The sequence below is a fragment of the Nipponia nippon genome, unplaced genomic scaffold, assembly GCF_047370975.1.
Source record: "Nipponia nippon isolate SJK-2023a ecotype South Korea unplaced genomic scaffold, ASM4737097v1 scaffold_29, whole genome shotgun sequence".
NCBI classification, from domain to species: Eukaryota; Metazoa; Chordata; class Aves; order Pelecaniformes; family Threskiornithidae; genus Nipponia; species Nipponia nippon.
Window position 1 is genome coordinate 2,310,912 of NW_028262346.1, and position 27,801 is coordinate 2,338,712.

Below are 27,801 nucleotides of genomic sequence, written 5' to 3' on the forward strand. Positions count from 1 at the left end.
AGGTACCGATTGTGTCTTTCCCAGAGCATTTAAGACAATCAGGTTTCTAGAGGGAACCGAGATCCCGCATCGTTCTGCTTCTGTTCGCCTTAGCGCAGTAATTTGCGCCCCCGTGTCGATTAAAAAGGTTACCGGTCTTTTCTTTGGTCCTACCGCTACCGTGAGCAGCAAGTCTCCCTTTGCATTGCAGGCGAGTTGTCTTATGAACATCCACCCTCCACCCTCCCCCTCACCTTCAGGGGGGCGGAGGTTTTAGTTTTCCGCCGCCTTGTTTTCTTCCCCGGCTGGTTTCTCCTCAAAGCTTATCAGGAGTGGAGTGCTAGGAGTTGGCCTCGAAATGGCCCCTTGCTCTGACCATCTCCGCACGAGCTGCTCCAATTTCTTGGTTGGGAGCCCGTCCATTAAATCTTGGGGAACGCCTCTCTGGAGCCCCAACTGCCACAGTCCCTGCCGACTCAGGGGTTTTCCTTTCCCGGTTGGGTCACGGCCGCTCCCGTGGGGTGACTGCCGCCCACTAACTCGTTCTGCCGCCCACACAGCCCTGGTCTCGGTTCTTTGGGGTGGTCCACTAACAGGGCCGTATTTCCTCCCGAAATCACTTAACTCCTGAGCCACCTCCCCCATGTCCATACTTTCTTCCCTGGCCGCCGGTAGTCAGGGGTCGTTATCCCCTCCCGAACGGCTGCATTCCTTTCTCCCCGGGGGTGTTATAAATTCTCCCTTGCAATTGGATCCCAATAGGTTTCAGGGAGTCGGGAAGTCCCCGTATCAGGGGAGTCATTCTCTCCGGGTCTACAGGCATTAACATTGGGGAGCCCAGGTGGGGCTTGAGCTCCCGGTCATACATCATCTGAAGGCACGCCGCCTTTTGCACACTCTCTAATTGATCTACCGTGCCCATTATAGCTAAGGGGTCTCCCCTCTCCAAGGGGCTCAACCCCCTGGCCCAGTACGCAGCTCTCTGGGTCAACGACCATGGGGCTCGGAGATCGCCCGTAGTTAAAAACACACCCAGACCCCAATACCCTTCCGCCTCCTTTTCTGACAGTAAGATCCCATCCCCCCCCCCGACAAAGACACTCTCCACACATACTCGGTCTCCGATTCCTTTGTAGTCCTCGCAAAGTCCTTTCTCAGCTTTGCTAATTCAGTTGCGGTAAACGGGACCTCTTTAGTAATAACTTGGGGACGATTGTCACCCTCATCCTCATACACATACTCCGTTTTGATCAGCGGGTACATGTGCGGGGGGGCTCTCCACGGCCTCTTTGGCTCTTTGCAAATCCCCCTGGGGGTAAACATGCCGTATCCCCTTCTCCGCGAGCGTTGTTTCTACCCCCGGCGGTGTGTCCGCTTCCCTTAAAACTGGATTTCTCAACTCATTTTTTAGTATCGCATTTTGGCGCCTCTCCTCCTCCAACTGTTCCTGCAGGGTTTTTATTACCATCTGCAGGGAACTCACCACCGTATCTGTCCGACAAGACCTCTGCTTTTTCTCCGCCGCCGCGGCAGCCAAACTCGCTCCTAACACTGCACAAATTATAGCCTTTCCCTTCCCCCTCTTAACCTTAGCCTCCTTCTGCAATATTCTTATTCTATCCACCACACTCCGCAACTGAAACCAGTGTTCCCTTGCCCAGTCTTGTCCCTGGGGCAAGACCGGTGCGCCTCTGAGAGGCCATACAATTTCTTTGTCCCTTCATCCAGCGAAAGCACATGGTCACAAACATCGACTGCCTTTCAGGCGGCCATCACCTACAAAGGGGATATTGTCCTAAGAGGGTCACGCTTCAGTATCCAAGTTTCCCCTATGCGCTCTCAGAAGGCCAAAACATAAACCAATACCCAAAAAATTCCTACAAAGGGGGGGTGTCGTCCTGAGAGGGTCCCGCCTTAAAGTCCACGTTCCCCCTATACGCTCCCAGGAGGCCAGACCATACACTAATATGTAAGCTATGAACAAAGAAGAACCAACATTCACACCGTCCTCACGCTTCGTTCATCTCTGGCTGCTTCCCTCGCGGGAGAGCAGAACCACGGATCAGAACTCTGCACTCGCTTCGTACTTGCTCGTACGTCTCGTTCACACACAATCACACAGCACACCACAACAAGGTAGTACGGCACTCTCGTCTCAGGGGATCCTGTCTGTGACGCCAATGAAATGTCCCGATCCAATGTCGGGGGAGGTTTCGATATGATCCCAAGGACGAGATTAAGACGCAAACGAGGTCAAATGCCGTACTACCTTTTGACTTTATTTTGGTGAACAAAGGGGCGAGGACCGGGTAGGGAGACGGGGGAAAAGAGAGAGAGGGAAAAAGAGCAAGAGAGCAGGCGAGAAAAAAGAGAGAGAAAGAGCGTGCTCAGGTGGGTGAGAAGAGGGCCACGTGGGGGAACTAGCTACCACCACTCCGAGTCCGGCATTATCCCGTCAATCAAATGTCCAGCCTCTGTGTCCGCAGGAGCAGCTTCTGAGGAGTGCGCGGGGTAGGAGGAGAAGCCCCTCAAAAGGCGCACACGGTCCTTTTATAGGGCCACGCACATGCGCAGAACGTGTCTCCATACGTGCAGTTTGTGCTTCTGCTTTTCGCGCCCTGGTCTCTGCGCAGGTGTCCAGTGGCGGTTTCATCGGGGGCTGGATGTCGAAGCCAGAAGATGGCGGTATAACGGCGATGTCGAGACAATTCTGGTTCCGTAACAGTCCTCGACAGTAGTATAAACAGTCCTATCAATAATTGGGAAAACAGAAGAGGTCATTAAAAGGAGAAGGTCCTGAGATAAATAAGAATGAAATTGCCTTCAAAATCAGGATTATAGAACATAATTCAGTAGTCCCCCATGTAACTTTAACATATAGGTCAGGGAACTGACTAAAGCATAGACTGCTCTCATCTCTGACTGTAGAAAGAGAGGGTCTGATAGAGAATTCATCAGTTATAGTTTATTCATCATGTTCTTAAACTTAGACTCTAATATCTGCAGTCATCCTGGTAATAAATAGCTCTATGACAAGTCCCTTTTGTTGGAAATGCATCACTGACTGTGCAACAGTTAACATGAAGTTCCTTACCTTACATAAAAGCCCAATGTATATAACATTGTTCTATGACATTCTGTTACTATAGGCTATTGTACGGACAGCACATAGGTTTCAATATGTTTCAAAAGGAATTATTATTCCGTTTGTGTTAGTTGACACTTTTGAGCAGTGCATTTTAAAATCATAATAACAACAAGCCCCACAGACACCCTTAAGTAAGAAATCTTAGAATGCTATCTAGGGCTTTCTAATGCAAAGCATAGGGCATTGCCGTGAAAAGCTGAATGTCATCTCCTTTCAAGGAAGTAACAAGACAGCTCTGAAATGATAATGAACTGGTAATATCCAACTGTTAAGACCAAATTGGAAGCCCAATGACATCAATGGAGAACCTCATGGATTTCATGGGGCCATGGATTAGATACTTAGGCATGTTCAGCAAAGCACTTACATGTATGCAGATGGACCTCATTCTCCAAATCATTTAAGGACACACTGAACTTTCAGTAAGTGCTCACAGCTCTACTGAAGTCAATTTAAGCATATTTTAAAGTGGTTTATTGAACTGTGAGGAAATGATGAATCTTGGCCTCAGTGAACTTTATGGAAATGCATGATGTACTTAAGTTTAAGATATTTATGTAGTAAACTCTCAGATTTCTCTACTGAGTCCAACTGAAAAATGAATAATACATAACCTCTGGCTCTGTGCTTCTTTTGAGCTACAGAGGCCAAGCAGCCCAGAAGCTAAATGGTTACCTATTTCTATGCCAGTTATTTATACAATCATCTAATACATATTCATTGTCACTTTGTTAAATGATTGGTTAAAATTCTTCACCTGCCATGTAAATTACTACGCATGCTCACTATGATTCTCGAGACCTTTACTTCCTTAATCTTTTGGATCGGTGGGTTTCTTGAGTGGGTGGTCCTTGAGTCGGTGGTTGTGATCTCCCCCTGCCGGAATTACCTTTCCCCTAAGTTCACTTAACTTTGGCAACAGTAAGCGGTCCTTTACGGACCGTTAGCGAAGCAAACTATCATTCACTTTAGAGTTCTTTGTTATGAGACATATATCCTGTTTCATGATGCCATAGTATTGTTAGGGTAAAATGAGCAAGGTTAATCTTTACCAACATCACTGGGAAAAAAACCCTTGTTTCTCAACTGCAGGCTCCTTCTATCCACTTGGCACCACTGCTTCTCCTAATTCAATCCCAGCTATGGAGCGGATTAGAAAAGCATGATAAAACTCGTCTCAAGTGTTCACTCCATTGTCCTGATTAAAAAAAAAACAAGAGCATCAAACCCTGGTCCCCTCACTGTAAAACAAAGGCTAATATCAGCAAAAGACTAGAGCACTGGCCGTAGGTCTCACAGCCATTTGTACCAGGGCTGCTCTCATCCTCCTCAGTCCCTGATAATTAACCATCATTTCTGCACTTCCTCATCTTCTTCGTATTGATCTTTCATCATATAATGGGTGCAAACAGCAAGAGGAAGGCTTAATAACAAACATTAAAATGAATAAATAATTGCAGCCACAAATCTTCCTCAACCAACTGATTATTTGTTCAGTGACAATATTACAAGAAATTGGCTTTACATAATTTAAAAGGACACTAGCAAGCAGGGATTTTTTTAATAGCATTTTTCCTCTCTACACTCTCTGAAAACATGTGGGGGGGATGGTGGTCTTTTCTTTAAAAGACTACAAGGGCTTAACTTCTTAATCACTTTTCTGGCATCTTTGTGATATTCAGAAAATTTCTGAGGAGGTAAAAATGGCTTATCAGTGATCAGGAGTGACTTACCTTTCTCAAAGTTTTATGAGAGCATTGAGCCAGGGTATATGTGTGCCTGATTTTCCTGTCCTGAACTTGAGTCTCTTACAGGTCTGAAGGATGACAGCTCTAAGTAGGCTGGTGAGAGTAGACAAAATGGAAAGACTGAAGGAGAGAAGAGACCTTGGGTGAGGGGGAATCTTCCCATGTGGAAGAAGTTGAATTCATTCTCACCCCTTCTTTCTGATGAGCAATGCTGTTGTGGCACACTCACGACCACATGATGAGATAGGAAGAGGAGCAATGCTTGGGCTCTTACAGTCTGCAAAGTCAAGGACCCTCCTGCCTCCTGCTCTGCAGGACAGAGCTCAAGCCTGTGCCCTGGCCCTTGCTTAGGCACATCCTTAATCCTGTCCTTATTAGGATATATGAGGCTTTTGTGCAAGTGGCTCAATATTAGTAAGAAGTGCTCAATATTCCATAGCTGACTTGGAAATGCAGCTTACAGTGTCATTTCAGAAGGTGAACATGAGGGAATGTCAGCCCTCAAGTGTGGGAATTCTGTGCCATGGTGACATGACAGGTCCCTGGTACAAGCTTGATATATTATGTTTAATTCAGAAATTCACCTTAATGCAATCACCCTTATCACAGAGACTACAAGCATCAGCATCATCAGGGGCATGAAAGTTTGCTGTTCCCTCTGTCTTAAACGGTCTCTGACTTTAGTGCACACCATTAGCTATTTCAGAGCTGTCATGGGGTTGCCTGATAGGAAAACCTATCTGTGACATGTCCCAGACCCCTGAAACAAGAGGAATTAAGAATACTAGCTTGTTTTGAGATAAGATTTTGAAAGGTGAGAGGTCAAGTGTGCTTTATTCATTAACCTACTTGTTGTTCAGAAAGCTCCATAACTAGGTGTCCACACATTGAACAAGTAATGACTTGAAAATTGCATAATTTACAGGACGATATGCTGGCAGAAAGTTTTCTAACACCTCCCAGAAGTGCACCTTCCAGAAACCCGCTGTACACAGACATAAAGGTCTGCAATCTGTCAGTTAATATTAATGTGGTCATTTGCTGGTAAGTTGTAATAACATGATGCACATGGGACTTGCTACAATGACCTTTTTGGTGTAAGTGATTCATTAAATGGTCACTCATTTAGACAGCAGTAACTATTTGCACAGCTATTAACATTTTAGAACTTAACTAGGTATTTATTGCTTTCAAAAAGAAATTTTTTACCAAGGTTGGCTGAAAAACAGATTTTTCATTATTCAGTAAAGGAAAGAATTTGAAATTCAGGAGTATCAGTTACAAAGAGTTGGGACATTTTGTATGAAATGGCTGACTTCAGATTAGTCTAAATGACTGAGCTATTATCTGTGTGCTTTTGAGCCCATGGCTACAAATCGTTGCTTTCACTGTCAAAGGCTATGTCATGGTTTAACCCCAGCCAGCAACTAAGCACCACACAGCCGCTCGCTCACTCCCCCCACCCCAGTGGGATGGGGGAGAGAATTGGAAGGGTGAAAGGGAGAAAACTCGTGGGTTGAGATAAAGACAGTTTAATAATTGAAGTAAAATAAAATAGTAGTAATAGTAGTAGCAGTAATATAATAATAATACAATAATAATATACAAAAACAAAGCAAGTGATACACTATACAATTGCTCACCACCTGCCAACCGATGCCCAGCACATCCTTGAGCAGTGATCCCTGCCCCCCAGCCAACTCCCCCAGTTTATATACTGAGCATGACATCATACGGTATGGAATAGTCCTTTGGCCAGTCTGGGTCAGCTGTCCTGGCTATGCTCCCTCCCAGCTTCTTATGCACCTGGCAGAGCATGGGAAGCTGAAAAGTCCTTGACTAGTGTAAGCACTACTCAGCAAGAACCAAAACATCCATGTGTTATCAACATTATTCTCATCCTAAATCCAAAACACAGCACTATACCAGCTACTAGGAAGAAAGTTAACTCTATCCCAGCTGAAACCAGGACAATATCCACCCCTTATTCCATACCATATACGTCATGCCCAGGTCTTTCAAATACATTCCAATTAATCTCTACCACTTTTCCAGTCTTTTGATATATTTTTTATATATATATATATATACACACATATAGATATAATTTCCCTAGTCTACAGGCTATCCCTCTAAAATGTTTGTTGAGTTCATGACTTTGGGCTTCATCTGTCATAACAGTCTTTCAGGGCAGGAGAGATGGTGTGTGGTGTTGGATTGTTGCATGCTGAAGCCAGTTCTGGTTCTATCACCACTGCACTTTGCTTGGTTTCCTCAGAGTTCATTCTTCATTAATTTGGGTGATTCTTACTGTATACTGTTGATATGGCACATAGTAATCACAGAAGTGATGACATCCAGTATTATATAGCAATTAACATCATACAATTCAGTTCATTGGCTATTTTCACCCAAAATCAAATCCCCTTGAGGTACACATCGAACTTCCCCATCCTCCCACATCACCCACCAAGTGCACCCAGGTCCTTGAGCAAAAGCAATCCCACAAATGGGTTTACCTTTGCCTGAGGCGGGAGTAACCCAGACTGTCTTCCCCATCATATTTTTTAGGTGCACTACAGGGACTTTATCCCCCTCTACAGTACGTAAAAGTCTTGACTGGGCAGGGCCAGCTCGATTGGCAGATCCCCTAGTGTTGACTAACCAGGTGGCCTTTGCTGAATGTGTATCCCAATGTTTGAATGTCCCACCACCCATTGCTCTCAGTGTAGTCTTTAACAGTCCATTGTATCGTTCGATTTTCCCGGAGGCTGGTGCATGATAGGGGATGTGATATACCCACTCAATGCCATGCTCTTTCGCCCAGGTGTCTATGAGGTTGTTTCGGAAATGAGTTCCGTTATCTGACTCAATTCTTTCTGGGGTGCCATGTCGCCACAGGACTTGCTTTTCAAGACCCAGGATAGTGTTCCGGGAGGTGGCATGGGTCACGGGATATGTTTCCAGCCATCCAGTGGTTGCTTCCACCATTGTAAGCACATGGTACTTGCCTTGGCGGGTTTGTGGGAGTGTGATATAATCAATCTGCCAGGCCTCCCCGTATTTATATTTCAGCCATCGTCCTCCATACCAGAGACGCTTGAACCGCTTGGCTCGCTTGATTGCAGTGCATGTTTCGCATTCATGGATAACCTGTGCAATAGTGTCCATGGTCAGATCCACCCCTCGATCACAAGCCCATCTATATGTTGCATCTCTTCCTTGATGGCCTGAGGTGTCATGGGCCCACCGAGCTAGAAATAATTCACCCTTATGTTGCCAGTCCAGGTCCACTTGAGCCACTTCAATCTTAGCAGCCTGATCCACCTGCTGGTTGTTTTGATGTTCTTCAGTGGCCCGACTCTTGGGTACGTGAGCATCTACGTGACATACTTTTACAACCAGGTTCTCTATCTGGGCAGCAATATCTTGCCACAATGCGGCAGCCCAGATGGGTTTGCCTCTGCGCTGCCAGTTTCTCTGCTTCCATTGCTGTAACCAGCCCCACAGGGCATTTGCCACCATCCATGAATCAGTATAGAGAGAGAGCATTGGCCAATTTTCTCGTTCAGCAATATCTAGAGCCAGCTGGATGGCTTTCACCTCTGCAAACTGACTCGATTCACCTTCTCCTTCAGCAGTTTCTGCCACTTGTCGTACAGGACTCCATACAGCAGCTTTCCACCTCTGATGCTTCCCCACAAGACAACAGGACCCATCAGTGAACAGGGCATATTGCTTCTCATTTTCTGATAGTTTATTATACGGTGGGGCCTCTTCAGCACGTGTCACCTCCTCCTCTGGCGATATTCTGAAATCTTTGCCTTCTGGCCAGTCCATGATCACTTCCAAGATTCCTGGGTGAATGGGGTTTCCTATTCGAGCCCGTTGGGTGATCAGTGCGACCCACTTACTCCACGTAGCATCAGTTGCATGATGTGTACAGGGGACCCTCCCTTTGAACATCCAGCCCAGCGCTGGCAGTTGGGGTGCCAGGAGGAGCTGTGCTTCAGTACCAACCACTTCTGAAGCAGCTCAAACCCCTTCATATGCTGCCAATATCTCTTTTTCAGTTGGAGTATAGCCAGCCTCAGATCCTCTGTATCCCCGACTCCAAAACCCTAGGGGTCGACCTCGAATCTCCCCTGGTGCTTTCTGCCAGAGGCTCCAGCTAGGGCCATTCTCCCCGGCTGCAGCGTAGAGCACATTTTTTACATCTTGTCCTGCCTGGACTGGCCCAAGGGCTGCTGCATGAACCATCTCCTGCTTAATTTGTTCAAAGGCTTGTTGTTGCTCAGGGCCCCATTTGAAATCATTCTTCTTCCGGGTCACTTGATAGAGAGGGCTTACGATCAGACTGTAATTTGGAATATGCATTCTCCAAAAACCCACAACGCCCAAGAAAGCCTGTGTTTCCTTTTTGCTGGTTGGTGGGGACATGGCTGTTATTTTGTTGATCACATCCATTGGGATCTGACGACGTCCATCTTGCCATTTTATTCCTAAAAACTGGATCTCCTGTACAGGTCCCTTGACCTTACTTTGTTTTATGGCAAAGCCAGCCTCCAGAAGGATTTGGACTATTTTTCTTCCCTTTCTCAAAAACCTCTTCTGCTTTGTTGCCCCACACAATGATGTCATCAATGCATTGCAGGTGTTCTGGAGCCCCACCCTGTTCCAATGTAGTCTGGATCAGTCCATGGCAAATGGTGGGGCTGTGTTTCCACCCCTGGGGCAGTCGATTCCAGGTGTACTGGATGCCCCTCCAAGTGAAAGCAAACTGTGGCCTGCACTCTGCCACCAAAGGGATTGAGAAAAACGCATTAGCGATGTCAATGGTGGCATACCACTTGGCTGCCTTTGACTCCAATTCATGTTGGAGTTCTAGCATGTCCGGCACGGCAGTGCTCAGTGGTGGCGTGACTTCATTCAGGCCCCGATAGTCTACTGTTAGTCTCCACTCTCCACTAGACTTTCACACTGGCCATATGGGACTGTTAAAAGGTGAGCGAGTCTTGCTGATCACTCCTTGGCTTTCCAGTCGACAAATCAACGTATGGATGGGAATCAGGGAATCTCGGTTGGCGCGATATTGCCGCTGGTGCACCGTTGTGGCAGCAATTGGTACCTGTTGTTCTTTGACCCTCAGCAACCCCACAGTAGAAGGGTCTTTCAAGAAACCAGGCAGGGTAGACAGCTGTTTAATTTCCTCCGTCTCCAAGGCAGCTATACCAAAAGCCCACCGGTACCCTTTTGGGTCCTTGAAATACCCTCTCCTGAGGTAATCTATGCCAAGGATGCATGGAGCCTCTGGGCCAGTCACAATGGGATGCTTCTGCCACTCCTTCCTGGTTAAGCTCACTTCAGCCTCCAATACAGTCAGCTGTTGGGATCCCCCTGTCACTCCAGAAATACAGATGGGTTCTGCCCATCAGCTTGATGGCATGAGGGTACACTGTGCACCGGTGTCTACTAAAGCCTTATACTCCTAATATGGTCTAATGTGCCAGGCCATCGAATCCACACAGTCCAGTACACCCGGTTGTCCCTTTCCTCCACCTGGCTGGAGGCAGGGCCCCTCTAGTCCCGGTCATAGCATTCGTTACTCACTTCTTGTAAATGCAAATCAAAAATCGCTTTATTAAGATTGGAAGTAAAATCAGCCCTTCTGCTCTGTCTAGGGAACTGCTCACTGGAAACTGGAGCCGCAACTCTCCTGGAAGAACCACCTTTTGTAATTGTTTTTCCTTGCAATTCACATACCCGTGCCTCTAGGGTCGAGGTAGATTTTCCATCCCACATCCTCATGTCCTCTCCATCGTCACGCAGATAAAACCACAGGGTGCCCCGTGGTGTGTATCCACTATATCTTCTCTCTTGAAGAGAGGGATGCTTGCTCCTAATGGCTGAGATACTGGTCTGTACAGGTGAGGAGTAGGACATAACCTCTTTGAATTGCTTGAAGTCCTGGGATAATTTCTCAGCTATCATGTCAGGCAGTTTCTCCACAGCCAAGATGCAGGCCCATAGGGAGGAAGAGAGACTTTCTTCATATTGTTGGAGTTGGCCAGCCATTTCATCCACCGTTGGTCCCTCTTCATCTTTCCAGGTCATTATTGCCAATGAGTTTGCGTGTGATGATGGTGCGCTCCATACAAACTTCCACCACATGGGTCGTGTGCACTGGACTTCATCTGGATCTCTGGGTAACTGTTCGTTGTCCAGGTCATTATAAATCACCTCCAGCACAGCTAATTCCCTCAGGTACTGGATGCCTCTCTTCGTGGTGGTCCACTTGCCTGGGTGACATATAACATCTTCCTTGAAAGGATACCTTTCCTTCACGCCTGACAGGAGTTGGCTTTTGCCCCTTTTCCAATCGCTTTGTCAATGCCCCCTTCCCTAGAAAGGGATCCCAGCTGCTTGGCTTCCCTACCCTCTAATTCCAGGCTACTGGCCCTGTTATCCCAGCATCGGAGCAGCCAGGTGATGGATGATGTTCTCGCCTGGACGACAACCGGAATCTTTTCGCATATCTCGCAGCTCACTCAGGGACAGGGATCGGGTGGTTACCATCTCATTTATGGGTTCTGCCTCTTCCTCCTCCTGTTCTCGTAATGGCCCTGGCTCATCATCAGCCCTTACTAAATGAGCTGATTTTCTTGTGTGCTTTTTCTTCTGTATAGGGATGACTGATACTGGCATGCATTGGTTCTCTGGCATAGCCGCAGTGCCTGTGGCAGGGGCTGGCGTAGCCACAGCACTTATTTTTTTTTCATCAGATCCAGAGACCTTCTCTTCCCCTTGAGGGTTCTGAATAGTGTTTAATAGGGCTCGGTAGGCATGGGCCAGGCCCCAGCACGTTGCAGTGATCTGTGTCTCTCTGGAGTTGCCAGGGTGACAGCACACTTTTTCCAAATATTCTACTAATTTTTCAGGATTCTGCACTTGTTCAGGGGTGAAGTTCCAAAACATTGGAGGGTCCCACCGTCCTAGGCATTTGCCCATACTCTCCCACACACCCTGCCACTCATAACTATCCAGCCTTGGGGCAGATCTCTGGATGATATTCTTAAGTTGCTTATTAACCTTCTTAGACAAAACTGAAACAATATTCCCAAGAACTACCAACGGATATATCTTAACTACCCAAGGATGTTCAAGATACTGAAAAGTTATTGTAATGAAGGAGGAAACATCACAGAAGAAAACAACAAAGGTGCCATTCTGTATTTCCTCCATAAAAAGCCTCTCAGAGGAAGAGGTATAATTGCTAATTGTCTCCATGAGGTGGTACCCGAAGTACAGTAACGGCTTCACTACAGAACCCAAATACCAGATAGCGCTCAAGGTCAGTGTTTTAATAACAAATCTCCCAGGCAAAACCTCACTAATGACTGCAGAGCACAGCAAACTGCAAAACCCAACACCAATCTTTAACACATACTGCAAAAACAAGAGCATGGTGCAAATCAGGGAGCCTAATACTGAGAACAGATGAATCAACTGTTAACAGATACAAATTCCTTAATACACTCTGGTTAATCTGTTATTATCTCAAACCCTTTGATCCCCAAAAAGGATTGTCATGGTTTAACCCCAGCCAGCAACTAAGCACCACACAGCCGCTCGCTCACTCCCCCCACCCCAGTGGGATGGGGGAGAGAATTGGAAGGGTGAAAGGAAGAAAACTCGCGGGTTGAGATAAGAACAGTTTAATAAGTGAAGTAAAATGAAATAGAATAGTAGTAATAGTAATAATAATAATAATAATAATACAATAATAATATACAAAAACAAAGCAAGTGATACACTATACAATTGGCTCACCACCTGCCAACCAGTGCCCAGCATGTCCCTGAGCAGCGATTGCTGCCCCCTGGCCAACTCACCCCAGTTATATACTGAGCATGACGTCATATGGTATGGAATAGCCCTTTGGCCAGTCTGGGTCAGCTGTCCTGGCTGTGCCTCCTCCCAGCTTCTTGTGCGCCGGGCAGAGCATGGGAAGCTGAAAAGTCCTTGACTGGTGTAAGCACTACTTAGCAACAACTAAAACATCAGTGTGTTCTCAACATTATTCTCATCCTAAATCCAAAACACAGCCCTATACCAGCTACTAGGAAGAAAATTAACTCTATCCCAGCTGAAACCAGGACAGGCTAAACCAAAATGTTTCTTTCCTGGGCTGTATTTTCCTCCTTCATTCCCACACCATTTAAAGAGTACAGAGAAAGCATGGAAAGTGGTGAGAGCTGTTAAATCACTAATAGTATACCCCTAAACCAAGAGTCATCAACTTCAATAGGTACCTGATTCTGTCATCAGTTTTACTGACTTCTGCTAACCTGGATTTAAATTTTGCACAAAACCAAACTCAAATATAGATACAGAAATTCCTATAGGAACACACTGATTTTAGCAAAATTCTAAGACAAACAAAGGCATTTTCCTTGATGTCCTGATGGGTGCCAGGCACCTTTTCTTTCAGTTTGCCTTCAAAACTCCTCAGAACTCCTATCTCCACCCATTTTAACAGATGTGGGACTCCCTCTGCCATAGACTGGTGGGGCAGTCTTGCTATTTTGTGAAAAATTTTGAAATTTGAGTGAAATAGAGAAGACGTTTTGGTCTTAAAGTGTGTGGGAGAGTCCCTGGTGAATGCAGCAAGTTTTCAGTCTGGCCACTGATCAAGTGGAATTATGCACATGGATGTGGGGGAATAACATCCTAACTTCTCTTTTATTTAATGTTTTTTGTTCCATATTTGTAGATATGTGACCACAGGTCAGTCACAAAGTGCAATGGCCCTTTGAGCCTTGCATGGCGCAAACTTATACATATTCTTATTTTCTTTTGTTTTAAGTTTCAGTAGTAGCCAGCAATTTAATAATCCTGAGATGAGAAATAAGAACCTAGAAACATAGCCTTGCCATTAAATCAGCAACAGTATCCTTCCAGCGGAGTGGCATCTTTTCAAATTTCCCAATGTACTGCCTCCAGAGATGGTGTGATGAGGCATGCCATACATGACCAGCCATCAAATATTAAAAGCGACCATAGGAGTGACAAGATTGTTCAGGTGAACAGTTACAGTCAGTCTGGTTAGCAAGGGATCCTTCTTTGCTTCCCAATGAACTGTTAAAGGGCTTGCTTACATTTTTGCAAACCTCTCCAGTGTCTCCTCTGTTTGCAAAAAGCACTTGCATTAAAGCAAATCTAGGAAAACAGAACTCCACTGGGAAGTAGAGCAGCCATGCAATATCATTATCCTAACAACAGCCCTAAATACTCCGAACTAGACTGTTGTTTCATAACATGTTGATCACAGCAAGGCTGAGTGGCATGTGTATGTGCTGCAGATATATGGTACATTTGCTTATAAATGAAGTGGGGAAAATGTTCAGGGGAAAATAAGCTGTTAGCTTGGCCCACGGGAGAGCAGAGTTCAAGTTCTGATTTAACCATACAAACATCCACAGACTAGCATGACAGTTTACTATCTCATGTCTCACTTTGCTTTTGTAAAATGAGTGTGGTATTCCCCTTTTCATAGTATTATTATGAGGAGAAATCATGCCTTTTTGTTAGCTTTCATTCACCTTAAGACACTTAGTGATGTGCAAACGTACAGATTTACACTTCAACCTGAAAACAACTTTAAATGACTAAGCCCCAATTATTAAATATATATATAAAGGGATTCAAAACTATGGTAACAGACAGCCCACAAATTAGTTACATTATTGTGCCAGCATAAAAGAAAATAGTAATTAGGAATTAAAATAAATACAATACAGCTCTTGCATAAAACAAACTTCACTATATGAAATCATCAGTGTTTTCACAACTCTTGCTTTGCCTTCCTTTTTTAGTATTTAGCAACATTCTTTCATGAGTACTTTACACTATGTTCAATATTAATGGCATAATTAACTGCGGAAAATATTTAGTTGTCACCTTGTATTTATTTATGTTCTTAGGATCATGTAAAGTTCTGCTACATTAAAATTTAATTTGAAAGAAAAAGAATTTTATTCATTTTTCAGTGTAATGACCATTTCTGCTTGGCTTATATGAATGATAAAATATTGTTTGAACACGCTTTTCCATTTGTTTTCCAGGCATTTATGTAAACTCCTAAAGAAAACACTGCAATGTTTTGTTGGCTGACTGTTTGACAAAAGAATTGTAGACACATATTTTATTCTCAGCATCTTGTCAGGAAATGTTCACAGTCCCATCCATTATTTAGCACTTAATTTCTTAATCAATTGATCAATTGATTTGGGGATATTTTACACTGGGGTTAACATGTGCACACACAAAAATCTTGTCTCTATTGTAAATTCAGGAAAATTGTATCGGAATGTAAAATGTTCTGGTGTTTACAGATGTAGATTGAATCTGTCATTGGTTGGCAACTACTTAAAAGAATTCATTGCTTGGAACATTTGATTTGGTGTGATTATTCCTTTCATGTTCAAAAGAATGTGGGACCATTCTATAGGAAGGAAAACTGTGTTTATTACATCATTTCTTCTGAAGAAATTATTTCTCAGTCTAGAAACAAAAGAAAGCTACTGTCAGGCTCAGAAGCCCAATGATGTTCTTCATTGCCATGGTGTTTAAGGACCTCAGAACTTTTCACCACATTTCTCCTCAGAACACTGGCCTAATGCTCTAGGAAGTCCTTTAACTGATAATTGCCATAAGCTATACATATATATTCCTTGTATGGAGTTCATCTCAGACAGGACTGTAGCCTGAGGCTTATTTCTTGATGACAGTATTACTTTAAGCAACTCCCAGTTTCTCCCCCCTTTCCCTGAGTTGCTCATGATAATGGTGCAATACCAGAGGTGTGGGACCATATGTAATACCAGAGGTGTGGGACCATATGATTCACTCAATGCTCTTCTGTGCTATTTATTCCTTAAACTTGCAGCATTTTGACAATTATGACACCAGGGTTCTTAAGGAGTATTCAAAATAAAATTACTTTTAACTAAGTTTTTACTTGAGAAAACTACTTCCATACAGAGCAAAATAACAATATTTATCTGACCAAAAGCCTTTGCACAGCTTTTGAACTTATGCAATGACAAGTACTAAGCAGGATGTTAAATGGGGCAATTGCATACCTCCATGTTTTATCCATATGTTTCCTTCACTTGTTGCTTTTGATAATATTGCAGTTTTGTGTTCCATATTCCCCTTTCTGTTGAACGTGTGATTGTGCACAAAGGCAAAGACTCTCTTTTCGGTGAACAGAGAAAAAGAAAGAAGGCACTATTGTAAAACTGGGATGAAATCCAGCCACGGTGGGCCAAGTTCTGTGATCAGATGTGCTTGTAGGTCTCCAACTGCCTTTCACTGTGTTCTGCACATAAGCATCCAAGAGTGGAGCAGAGTCTCTCATTTTTGGATTTTTTAGTGGAGCAGGTTGTACATTGAGAATACTGGGACATGGACCAATGTGGGAGGCAATCCAGAGCCCAAGAAAGCTGCCACTGTGCTAGCTGAACTGCCTGAATTAAATCCCAAACTCCTCAGCATCAGATGCTCAAGTGATTTCCACTTCCATCTGAATGTATTCCAGATTTACCATGAGGTTTACCTTTTGGTTTTGGAAGCCCTTTTTCCCCTGTTGATTTGACTGTGGTAAAATAACTTGCATACACACAAACATATGCAAGTGAAAGGAAAAGAAAAGGGCAGGGAGAAGGGGGGGTGACGGGGACTGACAACTTGTTTATCAGATTCAAGTTGAACCATCTGTTGTTAATGATTAGATCTTCAGCTTCCAATTTTCATTTGAATGTTATTGCTCATTTCTAGCTGAGTACCATAACGTCACTTACCACTGCATGCAGGATTCTAAATAAGAGACTATTTAGATTGGAAATCTGTTGGAGGAGGAAATTATCTTCCCTATTATACAGCAAAATACCTTTTCTAATGCTGACACTTTCTGGTATTGTGTTGTTGACTTTTTAGGGAAGGAGACTCAAGGTCTGAGGCTGAAAAATGAATTCACCAGTGGTGCAAACTACATTTGGGCTAGAGGGGATTTGGTGAATGTCAAGGGTCCAGGTTCTGATCTCAGGCACAGTGGTGTAAAAAAAAAATGTAGTCATTGAGTATCTATTCCAGATCTACAGCAAAGGGAAGGGACTCAGCATCAGACTGTGGAAGTTTAAGATGGTGCTTACTATACCACACTGCTAGAAGATATATTTTAAAATAGAAATAACACAGCTTGCACCTGCTTACACTTTTGTTACTTGTTTTCACTGTTTTCGCCCCTTCTAATTCCTTTTGTAAATATAGCATCAAAATAGTAACTCTCAGGCTTGAACCTGGGTGGATGCTTGCTCTGGTGGGGAGAGTAGGAACAAATAAAACCAAATGTACCCAAATCTCAGATTTTCATTCTCCATTTATAAACCTGTGAATGGCTATCCACAGCTACTCCACAAACACTAAAAGTCATAATTTTTTTTTTTTACAAAAAAGGCCAATTTCACTGCACTTACATAATCTATTGCTAGAACAATTATTTTTTTTTCTTATATCATAGTCTTTATATTCCTAACATTTCTGAAAGGCAAAGATATGCTATTAGTTCTATTTAAAAAGAAAAGTCACAGAATATTTCTTAACACCATTTATCAGTTCGTAGCCCCTCTTTCTTTGATTGCCTATAAGCAATTAAAAGATGGTCCATGAAATTACTTCGAAGACTTAAAATGAAAATAAAAAAGCATGAATACATATATGCGCAAAGATTAACAAACATCCCCCCCCAAATCAATGAAATAAACAGTACAAAGTCTAGCCTCATTGTGAATTAATTGTATATAAAAATCATTGTGACAGCCCTGCACACGATGATCTATGTATTTTTTTTTTCCAAAAAAGGTTAGGTGGTCTTTTTGGCTTAAAATTTTTCTTAACCAAGTGACAAGATGACTTATCAAAGGACACCTACATCAGAAAATCCCAAAGTATTATCTGGGCACTGAAAAATCCTGTAACAATATGAGGCACTTCCTCCTCTTTTTAAGTTGGAATGAGAAAAATCTAGAAGTATCCTTCTCCAAAGCACCTAAGTGACTTTGTATACACATATAAATCACATAAGTACTTTGGAGTCTAGATCCCATGGGAATCCTAAATGCTTATATGATTTATGAAAATAGGACGTATGAGGCTGTGTTACTTCAGTAATTTAGAAAAAAATTGCTCCTAAAGGAAGAACTGATCTGGTTGTTGTTTGCAGCTACTTTGTTTTCTTTACAATCATATTTTACTTATGGAATCTTTGTGCTCTTATGCTTGCAGGCTGTGACAGAGCTTTAATTTACTATTTTTCACAGCTTGCATTCAGCATAGAGAATTTGTTCTATTGATTGCAGGTAATTAAATTGTATTTGTTTGCTTTCATCACTAATGTGGTTCATGTGAGAGTCTCTACAACCCACAATCTCTATGGTAAATATAATAGTGTTTTATCTACATTGTACCTCAGTTTTAGTGTCAAACAAATAGGACGGAGAGCACTTGGGCAAGTTGGCGGTTTGCACTAAAAAAGGTGAAATAAATACTTGTATTACCATGTTGGAAAGCTGAATCGTTTATATTCTACTCTTTTTAACATCCCTTGGAAAAAGAATAAGATGTAGCAATTTATTGTTGAATGTTGAAATGCACTTTCTGTATCATCTCGTGTGTGCCAAGAAGAGACACATCACTGCAAACTGATTTAAGTGTTATGTGTATGTTAAAGCAATGCTATGCAAACCTGAGAAACGTAAATCCTTATGGTTTCTGTGCAACAGAAGTAACATAAAGATTAGAAGTATGACTGATATGCGGCTAGATAATAGACTAATGAACGGGATGTTTGCAGTGTATCAAAAGAATAAAGAAGGTCTATGAATGTCACCTTTGATATTGTACGTTGAACACTGTGTAGTCCTGGAAGTATATAAATTCAGTATTTAAAAATGTACATCTTGAACTGAAAATATCATATTGGTAACAACTGGGGCTTGAGTCCTCTTTGATGTATGAACACAGTAATTAACCCATTAAAAAGCAAACAATGGGTAGGTATACAGTATAAGAATGATATTTAACAGGAGGATCCACGATGTGGTGTACAACGAACTGATTAAATGAACAGGAAGGTAGTCACACCATGTGGTCTCTAGATTCAGGTACCTGGAAAGTGTTGTTTGGCTATGGCTTCACAAGAATACCTGATGGTATTCTGCACTTGCCCTCAGCTGGACAAAAGTGTGCTAGGCTAGTCCCTGCAAGAGTGAGTCTGAAAACAGACCCTGGATCAGTTACCTGTGACTAGCTGCACCGTGAAGTGCCATTAACATGTGGAGGTCCCCAGAGAGCTTGAAGACTCAGGTGTCTTGAGAATGATATGTAGATAACATGATCTGTGGAAAACAACAACATAGCATAAACTTCTGAATTTCATTGTCTCATAAGTGTATAAAAACACCAGCTAAAAATTCCTCTAGTTGTTGGAATGCTTTAAAAAGGTCATGACATGACCGCTGACCTTCATCTGCTGACAGTGGCATTTTAGCTGAAACAACAGAAACACATGTTTTTAATTTTGAAGGACTTGAGCTCAATTTCAATAGATGGCGTGCCCACGAGCACTGCTAGTAGATTAACACTGTGTGGATTGCAAACCAATGAGCAATATGGTGTTATCTTATCTCCCTGTCCTTTATCTAGAGGATGATTTTAAGGATTTGAGTGTTCAATAAACTGTACCTGTCTTAGATTAAAAGACTTTTTAACAGAGAAACATAGCATTGCTACAGAAGACCTTATTCGTGGTTTGGCTAAAACCTTCAGCCCTCAGGGCATGATGCTTGAATGTAAGTGTAATGGTTGCCATCATGGCCAGCACACTAATGTTTCAGTTGAGATGGTCTCCAGAATTAAATGCATGAGCAGTTCTGTCCTTTGGAGCCAGTACTAAATAGCTGAGGGCTATAATGTGCCTGTGTTGTCTGTGAACTGTGAACAACTGTATTGTACAATTGCATTGTATTCTACACATTTCTCAACACTGAGGTACACTTCTTGGCTTCAGAAGAATAAAGTTTGTTTATAGCTTCTGTTCTGTGGCTTTTGAAATATCAGGAGATGTATGACCTTGGACTTTGGTATCTTTGGGACCTAGACAGTATTTTTCACCCACTGTTCACTGTAGATGCAAAATAAAACCATTTGGAGAACTTTAACTGATTTTTCAAATGCTTTCACTTTGGACAGAGAAAAAGAAAAAAAAAGAAAGTGAAAGACATCCCCCACTTCCAAATCAAAACGTCTTGCTTGAACATTTTCAAAATGTCTTATAGTTTTGGAACAACTTATATTTAGAAGGATATGAAGATTTAGAAATATTTTTCTTTAAATAAAAGGAGAAATGTTTCACTTAAGACTTTATAAAATAAAATCTATGCTTAATCTTTAATTATGATTGCAATTAACTACAACTGAATAAGGCAAAATGGCTGAAGCCTATAGCACTGTTCACATCACAACATTTAAATTGTGCCTGAACAGCATCAAGATTGTCTCTCCAACCCCTGTCCTGCTGAAGGCCAGTAGTCTGGGGGTAGGCAAGAGGTTAGGAGGAGACGTAACTGGGACAGCTGACCCAAACAGACCAAAGGGATATTCCTTGCCATATGATGTTGTGCTCATCAATAAAAGCTAAGAGAAAGGAGTACGGGGCTGGGGCGAGTAGAAGAAGCATTCATTATTAAGGCATTTGTCTTCCAAAGCAACCACTACACATACTGAGGCCCTACTTCCCAGGAAGTGGCAGAACATCGCCTGTTGATAAGAAGTAGAGAATAAATATTTTTATTTTTTTCTTTGTTTCCACATGTGGCCTTTACTTTCTTTCATTAAACTGCTTCTATCTTAGCCCATGAGTTTTTAATTGTTTTCTCCCCCTGTTCTGCTGAGGAGCAGGAGTGAGAGAGTGGCCTGGTAGGCACCCATCTGCCAGCCAAGGTCAACTCATCATGGTATCCTTTCAATTTTTGAACATTACCATTTCTTTTTTTGCCCTCAAGTTCCTGTATTATGAGAAACACTAAATAACTGTTCCTCTTTTACCTCTTGCTCACTCATCACTCGCCAGTTATCATCACAGGTCATAGGTCTCCTTAGGCAGCTCTTTCTTGCCTCCCTAAAGCTGCACCCTTCTTCTTGAAGGAGAATATATTGTCATATACAGAATTAGTCCCAAGCCAGGAGCATTTGTTCTCCAAGACATGTTCCTTGTTGATGAAGGCTAGTGTGAAGGCCTCTAGATTCTAGGTGGTTTAATTACCTACTTATCTAAATGTTATTGCACCTACGGACAGTAGATGTATTTTGAAAGCATTCTATCACCACTATCAAATTAACTTTGGCAAAAGCCAATTAATTACTGTAAATTATTCTACTTCAATTAAAAGAAACAGAAATGGTGAAGGACTTTAATATATTAATTTTAATCCACAGACTTATGAGGCACCAAAAAGAAAAGTTGAATTCTTTTTGTGTAAGAAATGAGAAATTATCTGGAAGGAATGCAATAAAAAAATAAGGATCAGGCTAAGTGTCATTATCATTTTAACTTAATTTGTCAACAGAGTAATATATCTAGTTATATTACTCAGCTGACAAATCAATTACAGTTATAATGAAACTTTATACGATTTTACTTTAATTAGTTGCATCGATATGTATTTTCTTTATTTCAGTTGCACATGAATGCATCAAAATATAAATAATGGAATAAGGTTAATTATAAGCCCTCAAAACATAGATATTTTAGAAACAAAAAGAAATTTACAGTGCAAAATGTTATAAGTAATACAAGCTGCAAGGTGGTTTGTTAAGCTGGCTAGAGGCCATTTTCTTTAATAATAATAATAATAATAATAACAACAACAACAACAACAACAACAATCCATGTCTTTTCCACAAGCTATCCGAATTTTACAGAACCATCTGAAATAATGGATGTGAAGCTATTCCCCCAGATTTTTTTTTCTTCAAATCTCTTTGCTCCCAAGGGTAACACATTTTATTCTCCGCAAGGGAATGTGACTCCAACATGAAGATAGTAAGTCATCTAAAAAAGTGTAATCCAGTTCACTGGTGCTAAATACATTTGATGCATTATGCATAGAGTTGGGAAGTGGTAATTTAAGAGAAATTTACACTATGCTATTTTATGTATTTATTTGTCTTTTTTTTTTTTAAACACTGTTCAGTAGACATGTTACAATCTTAGCAACTGCTGCATCAAATGACGATTATACTAACATTAAGCTATAGATCACCTCCTTAAACAGATACTGGGAATTACATTTCTGTGGTGCTACACAGAGCTTTTAAAGTAGGCTGTTGCAATTATGCCACACAATTACCTAAGTGGCCCTGATTCAGGAACATATTAAACATGCTTAAAATTAAATGAAAATGAAGCTTGTGTTTAAATACTTTCCTACATGAAGAAGGTGTCCTAATTTTTTCTGTTAGGTAGGAAATTGCTGTGTTAAATCAATACGTACTTTATTCAGGTATTCACTGTCATCTCCAGGAACATTGCACTGAAGCCCCAGACTGACGGCATCCATTTCAGTTAAAACACAAACAGCCATCACTATATTCCCCATCACTACAGTTTTTTCTCTCTCAGTCTGTGAAGTACCACAGGGCACATGTATGGAGATGCATGCTTGGTTGTGGGGAGTGGGGGCAATGGCCAGCAGTGTGACTTTCACAGAGTAAAACTTCTGAAAAAATCTCTTCTCAAAGTTAGACTGGACAGATCCTGGCCAGAGAAGATGAAGATTTATTTATTCTTTAATAGCTCCCAGGAGACCTGTGTTCAGTTCCTTCCTCCTTTGGAATGGATTCAAGCCCACATTCTCACACCTAAATAAAGCTCTTTAATCACTAGCGTGATGACTGTTTAATAAGGGGAGAGCATGGTTCTTATTTTTCTGAACATAAAAGAATTAAAATTTGTTGGACTGACCAGAGAGAAAAAGGAAGAGTCACAAAAGCTCCAAAACATCAAATTGCAATTTTTTGCTCAGTGAATATGGCACTTTCTTGGCTTTTCTTCCCTCTTGGAAAGATTATTTCATGTAGAAGTCATACATTGCCTAGAGCTGAAGTTTTCCCTTCTTCCAACTAAGTGCTAACACTGATAGCAGAAATTCATACTGAGTCTCACTCTCTGGCAGTTCATTCTCTGGTGCTTGGCTCTACCTCTCTGTCTTGTGGAAGCCCCATCTAAATGAGGACTGGGGAATAGAAAACTAGATTTACAAAACCTAAATATACTTGCTGGTCTGCCAGAACCACCTGTACTGGGGAGATGGAAAGCACGGTTGTGTGCAAAAGTGCTCATAATGAAAAAAAAGAAAAAAGAAAAGTTTTTGCTTCATCTCACTGCAGGCCTGCCTGGGATAACGTGTGCCACTGGACAGCTCTGGGGTAGCATTGTGTTCCCCAGGAGAGAAGAGAGTGAGCAGTTATGTCAACAATGCAGTGCAAAGTGGAGCAGAGATAAAATTTCAGACCACCAAAAGTGTAATGGCTGCACACCTGAGCACTGTCTGATTAACTGGTCATGGTACCCTGCTGGTGCACCTTGATGAAGTGGGTGTAGTGATTTCAGTTTTCAAGAATTAACTCCTGGGAATCATTATTTGTGACTCCATTTGTGGATACCACTTTCTATTCTTGTCCCTTGTTTTCAGTTTTCTATGTGGTAAATGAATAATTAATTACAGTAATTATAATATTCCCCTTGTATCAGTCATTAGGCTGTATAGCATGACCTTGATGGGCCAAGGGGAGGAGTGGCTGGAGAGCTGCCTGGCGGAAAAGGACCTGGGGGTGCTGGTTGACAGCCGCCTGAATATAAGCCAGCAGCGTGCCCAGGTGGCCAAGAGGGCCAATAGCATCCTGGCTTGCATCAGAAATAGTGTGGCCAGCAGGACCAGGGAGGTGATAGTGCCCCTGTACTCGGCACTGGTGAGGCCGCACCTCGAGTACTGTGTTCAGTTTTGGGCCCCTCACTAGAAGAAGGACATTGAGGTGCTGGAGCGTGTCCAAAGAAGGGCAACGAAGCTGGTGAAGGGTCTAGAGAACAAGTCTTATGAGGAGTGGCTGAGGGAGCTGGGGTTGTTTAGTCTGGAGAAGAGGAGGCTGAGGGGAGACCTTATCACTCTCTACAACTACCTGAAAGGAGGTTTTAGTGAGGTGGGTGTTGGTCTCTTCTCCCAAATCACAAGGGATAGGATGAGACGAAATGGCCTCAAGCTGTGCCAGGGGAAGTTTAGGTTGGATATTAGGAAAAACTTCTTCACCGAAAGGGTAGTCAGGCATTGGAACAGTCTGCCCAGGGAAGTGATTGAGTCCCCATCCCTAGAGGTATTTAAATGGCATGCAGATGCGGTGCTCGAGGACATGGTTTAGTGGTGGACTTGGCAGTGCTAGGTTAATGGTTGGACGTGATGATCTTAAAGGTCTTTTCCAACCTAAATGATTCTATGATTCTATGATTTTATTCTATGACCTCTTATCTCAGCCTTTTATTATCAAGAAGGATTTTTTCCCTTAGAAGTCAGTGGCTATTTATACAACTCTATTCCTTAGATATTTTTTAAAGGCTGGACTTCACCTCCTCTCCTGCAGAGAAGAGAGTTCTTAAGGTCTGCTTCTGCACTGACAAGAGGATTTAAAGAAGTGAAGGAACCAGGCCATACCACAGCAGTCAATCTAATTGCCTGGACCATCAAAGAAGATAATGTGAAGTTTATGCAAGGTACAAATTTGCCATTCGCAGAGTCAATACTTCACTAAAGTTGCAATGCACAAGTGAATTCTTGCCACTTTTGCTGACTCTCTTCTGGAGTGTTTTCTTTTGCCACTTTCTCACAAAGATTGTGGTCTTAATGTCCACTTGGGAACAGTCAGGAAGACATGTAACGGGTCAGATATCTGAAATCTCAGGGTGAAAAAAGGAAAAAAAAAAAGAAGAAAAAAAATTCCTTTTTTCTCCTGGGTATTTTGTTTTTCTGACATCGTTTTTGAAAATGATAAAAAACAAAAGTTTGGAAGATATACGGATTTCAAGTTATAGATATGTGACAAGAAAAGGAAAGCAATACACCGAATTTTTACCTATACATTGAGCACTGAATATCCTCTCTGTCTACAGACATAATAGTACATAGTTTTCTTCTTTCAGAGTTTTTGAAGAACACTGTCTGGAAATTGATCATGGGAAGTGTTTCAGTCCTTAAGGATGGATTTTGTACAAATATAGTCTCAGAGCATAGTAGTCACAAATTTGTTTATTTTCTGTAATAATAAAAGCATTTCTAGTTCTACCATTTCTTAATTGTTAGAATTTTTATTAAATGCAAATAAACATGTTCTTCCCTTCTTTTCTCTTCCCTTTTATTCTTCACTTACTTCTTTCCCCTTTATACTTTATCACTCAGAAAGAAATGTGTATCTAGAAAAGCACTTGAATGCATTTTGCATTAGAAAAAGTTTTCAGTGTTGTTCAGTTCATTACTCTGAACTATTTGTGCAAAAGCTCCACAAACTACATTATAAAAATCTTTTAAAAGGAAACCTCAACATTTTTTCATTTGTAATGAACTCATAGGTACATTGAACAGGTAAAGTATATTTTAGAAGGTATATTAAACAGGTAGGTGTATTTACTTGCTTATATATAAATTCAAAGGTGAAGGAGAGGCTCTTCAGATGCTGTTATTTTTCTCATCTCTCAGTTGCAATAACTGTTTTAAGTCAAAGCAGTTGCTCCGAAATCAAACGGCTATGAGTCAATGGGAATTCAGGAACACTGAAGTGATATCTTGGCAAAGGTGACACTGTGTATATACATAGACCTGGCGCCTGGAAATACTTTTATGTCCTTTAATTTCTTATTCATGACTAGCTTCATCAGTTCCAAATGAGCTGACCTCACATGCCCAAAATTAGACAAAGCAAATTTAAGTTTAAACTCAGAGGGGGGGAAAAAATGTGAGCAGTAATAAAATGCACAGATGTTTTTTAAAATACATTTTGAGAGTGCATTTTGATAGCTAGAGAAGAGACTATATTTACAAGTGGGTTTATATCCACTAGTGTAGCTTTCCTTTGAAACAGCAAAACACAATGAGTTGAAAACTATCCTGATTTGCGTTACAAGGAAACCTTTTTTCTCTAAATTGTGTAGTGGTTCTAAAAAGTCTTTGTAGTGCAATTCTTTGTGAATGTGTCCACAGTATAAACTGACATCTCTGGTGAAAAATGAGTGTGTTTTTGTTGCCACTTTTGATGCAAAAACTTGGGAATGGATGAAGCTGGGAAAGTGAACATAGTTAAGATGAAAGATAGGGTTCAGGACCTTGGCTCTGCTCCTCTGGATGCTCTTTCTAATCTAGAGCACTAATAATTCTTCAGATATAATTACCTAACTTGCTGTGGAGGTCCACAAAAATAAGAGATAAGCAGATCCTTATATTATACTTACATCTGTGGGTATTGAAACTCTCTTCCCATAACTCTCACGGACACAGACACTGAGAAATTGTGTATTGCCACAGCACCCAGGGGTCAGATCCTGCTAGTCTTAGTCTTTTCTGCAATGCACACTTTCTAGAAGTTTTGTTGGAGGAAAGCTCTTGATTTGACCCAGAATCTTAGAAAATAGGATTTAAAAAAGTCACACACCACATTCAGCTTTTCCCCCTTCTTTGTTCTCAGCTTCTCCCCCCCATCCCGTCACGTCTCCAAATGCCTCTTCACCTCAGTAAGATTTTGACATTTGGGAAAAACTTACTTTAAAAAAAAAAAAAAGATAAAACAGTTTGGCACAAGGGAGCTGCAGCTTTTCAGTTCCCATTAGAATTTCTGAAATGACAATAGCTGAAAGGTTAGGGCAAAACCTATTAGAAAAGAAAAGTTGAGGTAAATCAGGTGAGCTCATCGAAGAAAATAGGGAAAGATTGGTTCCCTTTTGGGATTAGGTCTAATTAAGGTGAGCAAGCAGCTGTGCCTGTTTGGAATAACAGTTGTGCTAGTGTCAGGTCCCACCTGGGGAGGAGGGGGGAGGAGTGACAAAGATTCGCAAATCCTCTCGATGTGGATTAAGGTGGGCCAACACTCAAGGTCCGTACACAAACACCAGCTTTAATAGAAAGCTTCTATAGAGACAAGTATTGAGTACAAATATTCGATACCCACCAACCCTCTCACGGTTATATCCACTCCAGCTATGCGGCTTTACGGAAAGTCAAGGTAGGCCATGCAGTACTTGACTTCAATTTAACAACTTTAACAACTTAATCACCTTAGGAAAAGTGAAAGAGAGAGAGAGAGAGAAGGAAAAGAGAATCACCAGTCCTGGATCCAGCGTTGGTCCTGCCAACAAGGGTATTCGGTGAGGAAAGAAGGAGAAGAGTGAGGAGGAGAAGTGAAGGTTCTTATAGAGATGTTGATTCTGCGCAGGGTGCTCGGTGATAATAATTCCACAAATCAAGCACGCACACTGTCATACAAACTACAGCACATTTATCAGGCTACATGATTAGTATAAACCCACCTAAATTTACACTTATTGGTTAGTGATTAACATTTCATACACTATTGGTTTACTGTATTTAAATTAGCCTCGCTTGCTATGTAAATTAGCACGCATGCTCCTTTCAGGTGTGGAGGGGCAAGTCTTTTCGGTCCTGAATTGAGTCGGTGGTCATGATCTCCCCTCGCCACATTTACCTTTCACCTACTTTCTGCAGTTTTATCTTCTCTGGCCACCGTCCAGTCTTTGGTGCCAAGATGTTC

The 27,801-nt window shown here is 42.0% G+C and overlaps 1 pseudogene; it reads right to left on the reverse strand.

Moving 5' to 3' along the window:
- On the reverse strand, positions 1 to 27,475 carry LOC148054934 (uncharacterized; annotated as a pseudogene).
- Positions 27,476 to 27,801: the final 326 nt, after the last annotated feature.